Source organism: Oryx dammah, unplaced genomic scaffold (genome assembly GCF_014754425.2).
Source record: "Oryx dammah isolate SB20612 unplaced genomic scaffold, SCBI_Odam_1.1 HiC_scaffold_12, whole genome shotgun sequence".
Lineage (NCBI taxonomy): Eukaryota > Metazoa > Chordata > Mammalia > Artiodactyla > Bovidae > Oryx > Oryx dammah.
The window spans coordinates 44,397,183-44,407,447 of record NW_024070196.1 but is presented as its reverse complement, the minus strand read 5'-3'; the positions used below and the strand labels follow the sequence as shown (position 1 = coordinate 44,407,447).

Genomic DNA, 10,265 nt, shown 5'->3' with positions numbered 1-10,265 from the left:
CTTGGGCAGGTTCCCGTTTCCTGTTGGAGAAAGGGGCTGAGAGTGCCCTTCCTAGGGGCCATGCCATTGGCTAAGTGGCTGTAGGTGAGCAGTGAGTGGGTGGTGAGAACTGAGCAGGGTTGAAGAGGGGACGGTGGGGTATCCTGCTGGGGTCTTTTTTTCTTTCCCCGTTACTGTACTCCTAGAATGACTACATCCTGTGTGCTGCCCACCCTCCAGGAGAGGTCAGGTACGCCCCCCACCCCCACTCCATGTATACATGTTATTTGTGGCACTGGGGACGTTGTTATTTCCTAGCTTGGGTAAAGTTTTTACAATCGGCTTTTAAAAATTTCAGATATACAATGAATACGTTTTTGGTGTAAGATATACAATGAATATGCTTTTGGTATAAGATACACAATGAATACATTTTTGGTATAAGTATGCCCACCTGATATTTGAGGTATACTAAATTTTGAAAGTTGAAGTCCACAAAGCATAAAATTAAGCACTTTAAAATGCATGGCTCTGTGGCATTTGTGCATTCATGGGTGTGTGACCACTGCCTGTATCTAGTTCTAGAACTTTGCATCGTCCCACGGGTGTGTATCTTGACCCCTCCTGCTTCATGATGAAGCCCATTGGAAGGCATCTGAGAACCAGAAGCCCCCACCTAGAAACCCACAAGGCAGAGGCTCTGCCATCCTCTCCCTCTGAGGTCGGGTGGCCGCCACGAGCTGGGTCAGCCCCAGGCCTCAGGCAGAAAACAATCCTGAGCGGACACGCGGGGCCCGCACCCTCAGGCAGAGGCACCTGCGCTGGGGTCTGGAGGAAGGAGGTGCCATGCCCACCCCGGGGAGTCTGGCGACTGGTGGATGATTTAACTTGGTCCAGATTGAGGGCTGGCCTTTGTCTGGCTCCCGGAGGGACCCAGGCCCTGGGCATCCTGTCTCCTGGGATCGCTGTCCATAGGGCTGGGGTCCATCGGTGTCCCCAGTGGGGCTTTGGACTGAGTGGTGTCCACTCCCCCTCCAGAGGGGCTGTACATTTCCCAGCAGTAAATTGGGATCGTGAGAACAGAGCCCTTGGGTGCCTGGGGGAGTCCTCCCAGGGGGTTGTCCATCATGAGGGAGTTTCAAGGACCCCGACTTGGCAGTCAGGGTCAGGATGGGGATGTTCTTGGGGAAGGGAGTGTGCATGACATTGGAGGGCCCATGAGAAAGAGGATCCCTGCATCTGCTACCCCACCAAGCACCAGGAGGGATGAGACACCCCCCCCAACCGACCCCACCTTGATAAGGATCCCCGGGTGATCCAAGCAGGGCAGGAGACACCTCCAGAGAAGGAAGGTTGGAGAACCTTGGATGGAGCATCCAGGATCGCCGGGGACAGCAAGGCAGACAGGAGCCTCACGGTGGGGAAGAGAGGACCAGTGGCCTCCGGACAGGATGGTGGGGAGGACATGCCTCTTGGGGTGCCAGCCAGGACAGGTAGTACCCCATGTGTCAAGGGACCACCAAGTCCTTCCCCTGTGACCTGAGTCCAGGCTCCTCATAGGCAGCCCCATGGGAGGTGGGGCTCCCATACCCATCTTGGTCCCCCGCCCTGCCACCTGCTCAGGGTGACAGCTTCCTGTGGCTCCAATCTCAGGGCCACCTCCCTCCCTGCTGGCTCTTCAGCTCTGGTCACTGGAGCTGCTCCCAGATCAGGCACTGCTTCTCTCTACCGGCCCTCACCCTGGCACACACACCTCCATCCTGACACCACCGGGGAAAGGGGGCACCCTGGCCAACAGAGACCCCATTTCTGCCTCACTCAGAGTTGGAGCTTGAAATAGAATTTGCATCCCGCTGCAGAAACACAGGGACGCAGTGTCTCTTGCAGGTCCCATGGTCCTGCCTCTTAACTTACTGAGACCCAGTAAGCCAGGGACACAGGGTCCCCTTCCTGGATCCATGAGCGGCGCCCCACTGACTGCCCCTCTGCACAGAGTCGGGCTCCAGGGCCTTCGGTCCAGAGTCTGCCCAGAGTTTCAGAAAAGCTTGGAGGGAGGGCAGTGTGCTCAGTCACTGGGGCCGGGGAAGGGGGTGGATGCTGCCCACTGTGTGCCCAGCACACAGTCCGTATGCTGGTACATCCTGAGCATGCAGGGCAGTCCTGTCTCCGGAGCTGCCCTCCTTCTGATTCTCAGTCTCTCCCTCTCTCTCTCCCTGTCTGTCTCCCTGTCTCCCTCTAGGAGATGAATGAGGCTGGCTGGCAATTAAGTCATAGTCACGCAGGTAATGAGGAAGTCCGACGAGACATGGAGAACGCTCTCTAGCGATAAGGAACGTTCAAGCATTTCACTGGCATTTAGCAAATTAGCTGCAGAAAATTGGATGTCAGAGGCGTGTCTCCTGAGACATCAGTCAGGGCTTCAAGCTGGGGGAATGCAGCTGCCCCCCAGTCAAGGGTTTCCCGTTAGACCAGGGGCCAAGGTAGGGGGTCCCCTCAGCACTGAGTCACCCTTCTCCAACGGGGATCCTCGGTTAATAGAAACCACTCCTGCCCTGGGGCCTCAATCCCATCTTAGCAGCTGAGGGTGAGGTCATGACCTGGCCCCCACCAGCTCGGGCTCTGCTCTGTGTGCAGAAAAGTCGCTCAGGTCTCACCATCCAGGTCTCAGTTGTCGCATCCACAAAGCGGGCGGTTCCAGGAGCCTCAGCTGCTCAGGAAATCACCCTAAAACTCAGTGGTACAACATCGATTTCGCTCCTGAGTCTGCAGCCTAGGCAGGGCTTCAGGGGGACAGCTGGCCTCCGCTCGGCTTGGCAGGAGTTGGGGTGGCTGGAACCTCAAGTTGAGCTCTCCTGAGGCCTTGGGTGTTCTAGGGTGAGAGTTGGAGTGACTGAGCTCGTGTGTAGGGCCATCAGAGGTCATACAAGGCCTGGACCACTGACATTGTCGCAGGCTTAGAGGTGTGTCCAGGCAGATGTGCTGCAATAGGGCAGAATGTTTCTCACTGCACAATTCATCCATGCCCATCACTGAACTTCAGTTATTACAGAAGCAGACATAGCTGGGAAGGGAAAAGTCGCATACAGAGAACATGTGAGACTCTGGAATGATCAAGAAGTTTCCCAGGAGACGTCTTTGTGAGGCTGGGGACTGCGCAGTAGGACCATCCGCAAAGCTTCTGCAAAGGCCTGGAGGTTGGCTGGTGGCAGTAGCTCACCTCTGCTGTAGAAAGCCACCAGGACACAGTGGGCATGAATGCTGTGTGCCAGAAAACTCTCTACAAAAGCAGGGGGAAAAGCCAGTTTTCATTCCAATCTAACTGTTTTCTTGGGCTCCAAAATCACTGCAGATGGTGACTGCAGCCACGAAATTAAAAGACTCTTGCCCCTTGGAAGAAAAACCATGACAAACCTAGACACTGTATTAAAAAGCAGAGATATTTCTTTGCCGACAAAGCTATGGTTTTTCCAGTAGTCATGTATGGATGTGAGAGTTGGACCATAAAGAAGGCTGAGCACCAAAGAATTGATGCTTTTGAACTGTGGTGTTTGAGAAAACCCTTGAGAGTCCCTTGGACTGCAAGGAGACCCAACCAGTCAATCCTAAAGGAAATCAGTCCTGAACATTCATTGGAAGGGCTGATGCTCAAGGTGAAGCTCCAATACTTTGGCCATCTGATGCAGAGAGCCAACTCACTGGAAAAGATCCTGACGCTAGGAAGGATTGAAGGCAGGAGGAGAAGGTGACGACAGAGGATGAGATGGTTGGATGGCATCACTGACTTAATGGACATGAGTTTGAGCAAGCTCTGGGAGATGGTGAAGGACAGGGAAGCCTGGCGTGCTGCAGTCCATGAGGCTGCAAAGAATAGGATATGACTGAGCAACTGAACAACAACATAGAAAACTCTCTACAAAAGCAGGGGGTCAGATCCAGCCTGCAGGCTGCAGCTTGTCCACCCCTGATCTAGAAACCTTCCTAGGTTATATCTGTGTCCAGGTCTTCATTAGTGGACATGACCAGGGACATAGTTCTCGTCCACGGAATGAACTTTGTCTGTAGGAGGGACGGTCATATGTCTTCTGCAGGTGGAAGGGGCCAGCTTGGTATCATTTTGGGGGATTCGCTTCAGTTCTCCCGATCGGCCTTCACTTGGGTTCCCTGGGAACTGTTTGAAGTCTTTCCAGCCCCTTCCTTAATTACTGGTTAAATAGACTCTGACAGAGGCTCATTTGTATCTGCAGGGGAGTTATATTTTCCCCTTTTTATAGGAGTTGTCCATTAACGGTCCCCGGGGATGTCAGTCCCAGACTTGACCATGGTTACCAGCTCGATACACATCTGTCTCCTCCTCAGGATCCTTTAACTAAAAATGGCAGCGTCACATTGTAAGTCCCGTGAGCCCTCGCCTCCCCTCTGCCTGGGCCATGTACAGGCACAGCGCGTGCACACAGCACTCTCTCTGACTGGCTGCCCCCAGTGTCCCCTGAGTTGTGATATATTGACTTTTCATTGGATGTCTGTCATTGCAGTATTGATTCTCCTTCTGTTTTTCTTCTTTAGGCTGTGCTCTGCAGCATGTGGGATCTTAGTTCCCTGACCAGAGATCGAAACTGTGCCCCTTGCAGTGGAATCTTAACCACTGGGCTGCCAGAGATGTCCCTCTACCCCGACTCCCCCCCACCCCGCCACCACCGCCGTTCTTTTTTTGACCTGTGAAAAGTATTTGTTCGCATTTCCAAGAGGCTGTGACAAATTTCTAGTATTCCTGGACACAACAGATTCTTGGGAAGTGGATTGAATATTAGACTCGTGACCAGGTGTTCTGCCAGGAGGAGGTGGCATTATCTGCTCTGTGACACTTTCTGTGTCCCTCACTCTGCATCCTTGCCACACCCAGAGTAACTCCCACGTGCCCTGGGAAGGAGCTGCCCATGACACCGTCACAGGGCAGGGGGCAGAGGGGAGGGATGGTCCCGAGTAGCGGGGCCTCTGCCTTGATGCCCTCACCCCCCAGGAAGTGGAGTTCAGAGAGGTGAGTTTTCACCCTGGAAATCCGAATTTCTTAGCAGAAGGGTCTCCTTTGTACCCCCTCCCCACCGCGTGGGACCTTTCGCTGTCTGCAGAGCCATTCAGTGCTGCGCCCCTTCCCCAGCAATCCTGGCTGGGGTATTGAAGCCCGTCCCACGCTATGCTGCGTGAGCCTCCTCTAGCAGGGTGCAGCCCAGCAGCCCCTGGGAGGGTGTGTGTGCTTCCCCACAGGGCTTCTACCTCTCTGGTTGCTGTCAGTGTGCAACAAACTGCCCCCAAACTCAGTGGCATGAAACAGCCCACACACCCAAGTCCTCTGGCTCAGGAATTTAGACGGGGGCCCCTGGACAGCCCACTTAGCTCCACGGTATCTGGGGCCCCAGCAGACGGTGGAGTCTATGGCGGGGCCTGGTCTTTTGGAGGCAGCCAGACTCCCAGGGCTGGTTCCTCAGCTCCAGGTGCCTCAGGAGTATGAATTCCACGTGGCAGGTGGGGCTCTGAGAACATGTGGATGCTGCTTGGCTTTTTAAAACTCACCTCCAGAAATCTTCTGGGGCCACCGGCTATGCTCCCAGACTCAAGGGGGGAAGGACACAAACCTCACCTCTGAACTGGAAGGGTGTCAAACCATGGAGCCTCTGCTGACCTTGGGCTGGGGGAGGGGAAGGTCCTTCCTCTTACAAGTACAGGGAGGAGGGCTGTGCATGGGGGGAGCCATGGGCAAGTGACCTTGCCTGGATGGGCCTCAGTGTCCCCATCTGTAAAGTGGGGACAAGAACAGCACTGATCTCATGAGAGATGAAAGCGAAAGTCACTCAGTTGTGTCCGACTCTTTGTAACTCCATGGACTGTAGAGTCCATGGAATTCTCCAGGCCAGAATACTGGAGTGTGTAGCCTTTCCCTTCTCCAAGGGATTTTCCCAACCCAGGGATAGAACCCAGGTCTCCCGCATTGCGGGCGGATTCTTTACCAGCTGAGCCACAAGGGAAGCCCAAGAATACTGGAGTGGGTATCCTATCCCTTCTCCAGTGGATCTTCCCAACTCAGGAATCAAACCAAGGTCTCCTGCATTGCAGGCAGATTCTTTACCAACTGAGCTATCAGGAAAGCCCCTCATGAGAGGTAAATGAAGAAATGTGGGGGAATTCATGTCCAAGGGCCGCATAACAAGCATCATAAACTTTGAGGCTTAAAACCACAGGAATTTGTTCTCTCGTGGTTCTAGGGGCCAAAGGTCTAAGATCCAGAGGCCATGGGGCCATGACCCCTCTGAGGTTCTAGGGGAGGGCCCTTCCTGCCTCTTCTAGGTTGGCCGACAGTCCTTGACTGTGGCAGCCTGCCTGCCTGCCCAGTCTCGGTGGAGGGGTGCTGTCTTCACATGACTTCTCCTTGTGTGTCTGTGCCTAACCTTATAAGGACTCCCTATATGGAATCCAGGTCTCTCTCTACTCCAATATCACCTCATCTTAACTACACCTGCAAAGGCCTTATTGCCAAACAAGGTCACCTTCTGATGTTTCAGTGGATGTGAATTGTGGGGAGATTCTGTTTAACCCATTACAGTGAAAATGTGTTGAGGAGACCCTGACCCAGCCAGTGCTCACCCGATGGTAACCAGTGTCCACCTCAAGGGATCAGTACTGTGTGGAGGTGGCCAGAGATGGTCATACTGGGTAAACAGATGCTGGGGCCTGGCCTCTCCTATCCCGGGACTGGTCAACTTTAGCCCCTTAAGAAATTTGGTTGGGGACTTTCCTGGTGGTCTGATGGATAAGAACCCGCTTGCCAATGCAGGGGACACAGGTTTGATCCCTGGTCCGGGGAGATCCCACACACTGCAGGGCAACTACTGAGCCTGTGTGCTAGAGCCTGTGCTCAGAAGCAAGAAGCCACTGCAATGAGAAGCCGGAGCACCACCGCTAGAGAAAGCCCACCATTGAAGACCCAGTGTAGTTATAAATAAATGTTATTTTTAAAAAGAGATCTTGCATATGCTCATATCTACTTTTAAAAAAACATATACACGCATATGCCTAAAATATCACTTTAAAAATACCCAAGAAATGATGTTGTTGTTGTTCAGTTGCTAAGTCGTGTCCAACTGACATGTGTTGTCCAGGGACCGCAGCGTTCTCAGGCTGCAGGTTGATTAAAATTTCAGCTGGTGCTTGGGCCCCTCTGCAGAGGTGGCAAGAGAGCCCGGGGCCCCATAGATGAGGGAGGCATGGGGCTGGGTTTTGATTTCCCCAGGGGATGACAGCTCCAGTGGCAGGGAGCTCAGGGCCTTGCTGGAAGGTGGCCTGACTTCAGCAGGAGGACCTGATGGGGCAGGAGGCCAAGTACAGCTCTTCTGCTTTGGGCCCATAAGTCAAGAGCAGAACCAAGCAGGGCTTTAACTTCAGGTCAGAGGTAAAGTTGGCCTCAGTTTAGGATAACTGAGGGAGGTAGCCACCAGAGGCCTGGTTGGCATGGGCCAAGGGGGCGACCAGGCCAGGCACCCCCAAAGGTGTGCCTTGATGGGCACTAAAACACTGCTATCACCTGTCTTCCAAGTTGTCCTCCTGGCCTGTGGTTGGCATCAGCAAGGTACAGGATTGGCTACTCAGATGCAAATTTTCCTTGAAGGGAAGATACAAGGCTCCCTCATCCACCATTAACAGGGGCTCGATCCATTTATCACGTCCTGCAGTGGGTAGAGCTGTGTCCCCAGAGAGCTGCTGCTGCTCATGTTGTTGAGTCACTCAGTCGTGTCTGAGTCTTTGTGACCCCTTGGACTACAGCACTCCAGACTTCCCTGTCCTTCACCATCTCCCAGAGCTTGCTCAAACTCATACCCTTCGAGTCAGTGATGCCATCCAACCATCTCATCCTCTGTTGCCCCCTTCTCCTCCTGCCCTCAATCTTTCCCAGTGTCAAGGTCTTTTCCAGTGAGTCCGCTCTTCACATCAGGTGTGTCCATGTCCTAAGCCTGGAACCTCATGGGGCAAGTGGGGTTCAGTTAAGGATGTTGAGGTAGGGGTCTGCTCTGGATGGCCCAGGGGCCCCATGGATCACAAGGGTCCTTCTGAGAGGAGGAGGGCTGGAGTTAGAATGCTGAGGAAAAGAGAGGTTAGCAGAGGATGGAGGGAGGTGCTTTTGAGTGTGGAGGAAGGGGCGGCCGGCCCAGGGCAATGCACACCTTCTGGAAAAGGCAGGGAGCAGAGGGGCCCAGCTTCCACGTCATCTGGGGTCTGTGGGGATTCTGGTGTGAGACAATGAGCACAGGCCTTCTCATGCATAGGCTGTGGCACCTGCCATTGGGAGGGGTGAGGGCAGCCCCCAGCCTCCCCACAACCCAACCTCACTCTTCACTGTGACCCCCACTTTCCTGCTTTTGCTTGAGGGACACAGAAGCTGCTTTGTAAGCATTTATTTATTTATTTGGCTGTGCTGGGTCCTGGCTGCAACCCACAGGATCTCCCATCTTCACTGTGGCATGCTAGATCTCTTAGTTGCCACACATGTGGGAATCTAGTTCCCTGACCAGGGATCGAACCCGGGTCTCCTGCATTGGGAGCTCGAGTCTTAGCCACTGGACCACCAGGGAAGTCCTCGGAGAAGCTGCTTTTGCAGTAAGCAATTCTCTGATGGCAGCAGCCTTGGACCGGGGTCCCCGGGCATGAAGGGCCTCTGTCCTCCATGCCCCTCCCACCTCCAGACAGACCAGCATGTCCCTGGTCTGTCTGTCTCCATGGCCCCATCAAGGAAACCTCAGGAAATGGCTGCACAGTCCAGCCCTTCGATGTCTGTCTCCATGTGCCCTGGGCTTCTGGCCTCAGAGGCTTGTGTTCTGAGTTCCAGTTTGGAAGCGGGGCTAGAGACAACTCCTCCAGCGAAGATCCCCTGGAGGAAGCCACGGCAACCCACTCTAGTATTCTTGCCTGGAGAATCCCATGGACAGAGGAGCCTGGTGGGCTACAGTCCATGGGGTTATAAAGAGTTGGACATGACTGAAGCGACTGAGCGACTGAACTGAACTGAACTGAACTGAACTGAAGCGACTTAGCATAGTGACAACTTGGCTCCTTTGTCCCTAGACATGTGGCTTTTCAGCAAGGGACAGTAGGACCCTACTGCCAACCTCCTTCCTGGACTCAGAGAGCCTCAGGCTGACCACTCAGCACTGCCTGCGGGACCACTTTCTGAACCAGGCGGGACCCTCTGGAAGCAAGTGAGGGGCACCCTGGGCCAGTTTGTATCCACAGGAGCCCGAGGCCACATCACTGGGAAGACAATGTTGGAGTTTCCTGTGGCTGCTATAGGAAATAAAAGGCTTGAGATGACACAGATATATTATCCTATAGTCCGCAGGACCGAAGTCCACAGAGTCTTGCTGGATGAGATCAAGGTGTGGGTCAGTTGGTCTCTCTGGGGCTCCGGGGAGAATCGCTCCCTGCGTTCTCAGGCTTTTAGAGGCACCTGTGTCCCCGGGCTCCCGGCTCCTTCCTCCAACTCAGAGCTCATGACTCCAACCTCTGCTTTCATCCTCAGGTCTGCTTTCTTGCACTGACCTTGGGCCCATCAATCACCCAGGACAAGCTCCATATTGCAAAACCCTTAATTTAATCTTGTCTGTAAAGTGATTTAAAATATTTATTTATTTATTTTGGCTATGTCGGGTCTTAGTTGTGGCACGTGGGCTCAGCTGCATGTGGGATCTTAGTTCCCCAACCAGAGATCAAACCTGAGTCCCCTGTATTGGAAGGCAGATTCCCGGTGAGGGGCCAGCCTCCCCGGTGGCTCCTAGGAGCCCTGCATTCACGCCGGTGCAGCCTAGGAGCAGGTTACAGCTGTACTACCATCACCAATAGCACCTCAGAGGAGATGGCATGTCACTTCCAAGATTCAGCATGAAAGACCACAGCTTCAGTCTTCAGGGTCCTCTCTCCATCACTCACTCCTGGGTCACCAGCTGCCAGGCTGCAAGGAAGCTCGGCAGCCTAGAGGAGAGCCACGTGAGATGTCCTGGAAGAAAAAGGTCGGAGGCCAGGTGGCCAGGTACACACAGGATCCAGGAGGTGTCTGGTTGGGGGGTGGTCTATGGGGCAGATAGACGGGCTTGGCCAGCACCTTGGGTCAGGACTAGGAGCAGGGCCCTCTGGGTTGGCTCTGCACTACTGCCTGATTCCAGAGCTGGTCATTTTTATTGGTTGTAGCAACAGCACTCTGAGGAAAAATTACTGTGCTATGAAATATTTCCCCTTGCCTCTGCAGT

At 54.0% G+C, this 10,265-nt stretch overlaps 1 long non-coding RNA gene across 1 annotated transcript; it reads left to right on the top strand.

Annotated features, from left to right (window-relative positions):
- Positions 1-38: 38 nt before the first annotated feature.
- LOC120871542 lies at positions 39-3,335 on the top strand. Its single transcript, XR_005723048.1, has 4 exons — positions 39-229; positions 559-700; positions 1,305-1,472; positions 2,219-3,335. It is a non-coding gene; the product is annotated as an uncharacterized LOC120871542 (long non-coding RNA).
- The last annotated feature ends 6,930 nt before the right edge of the window (positions 3,336-10,265 follow it).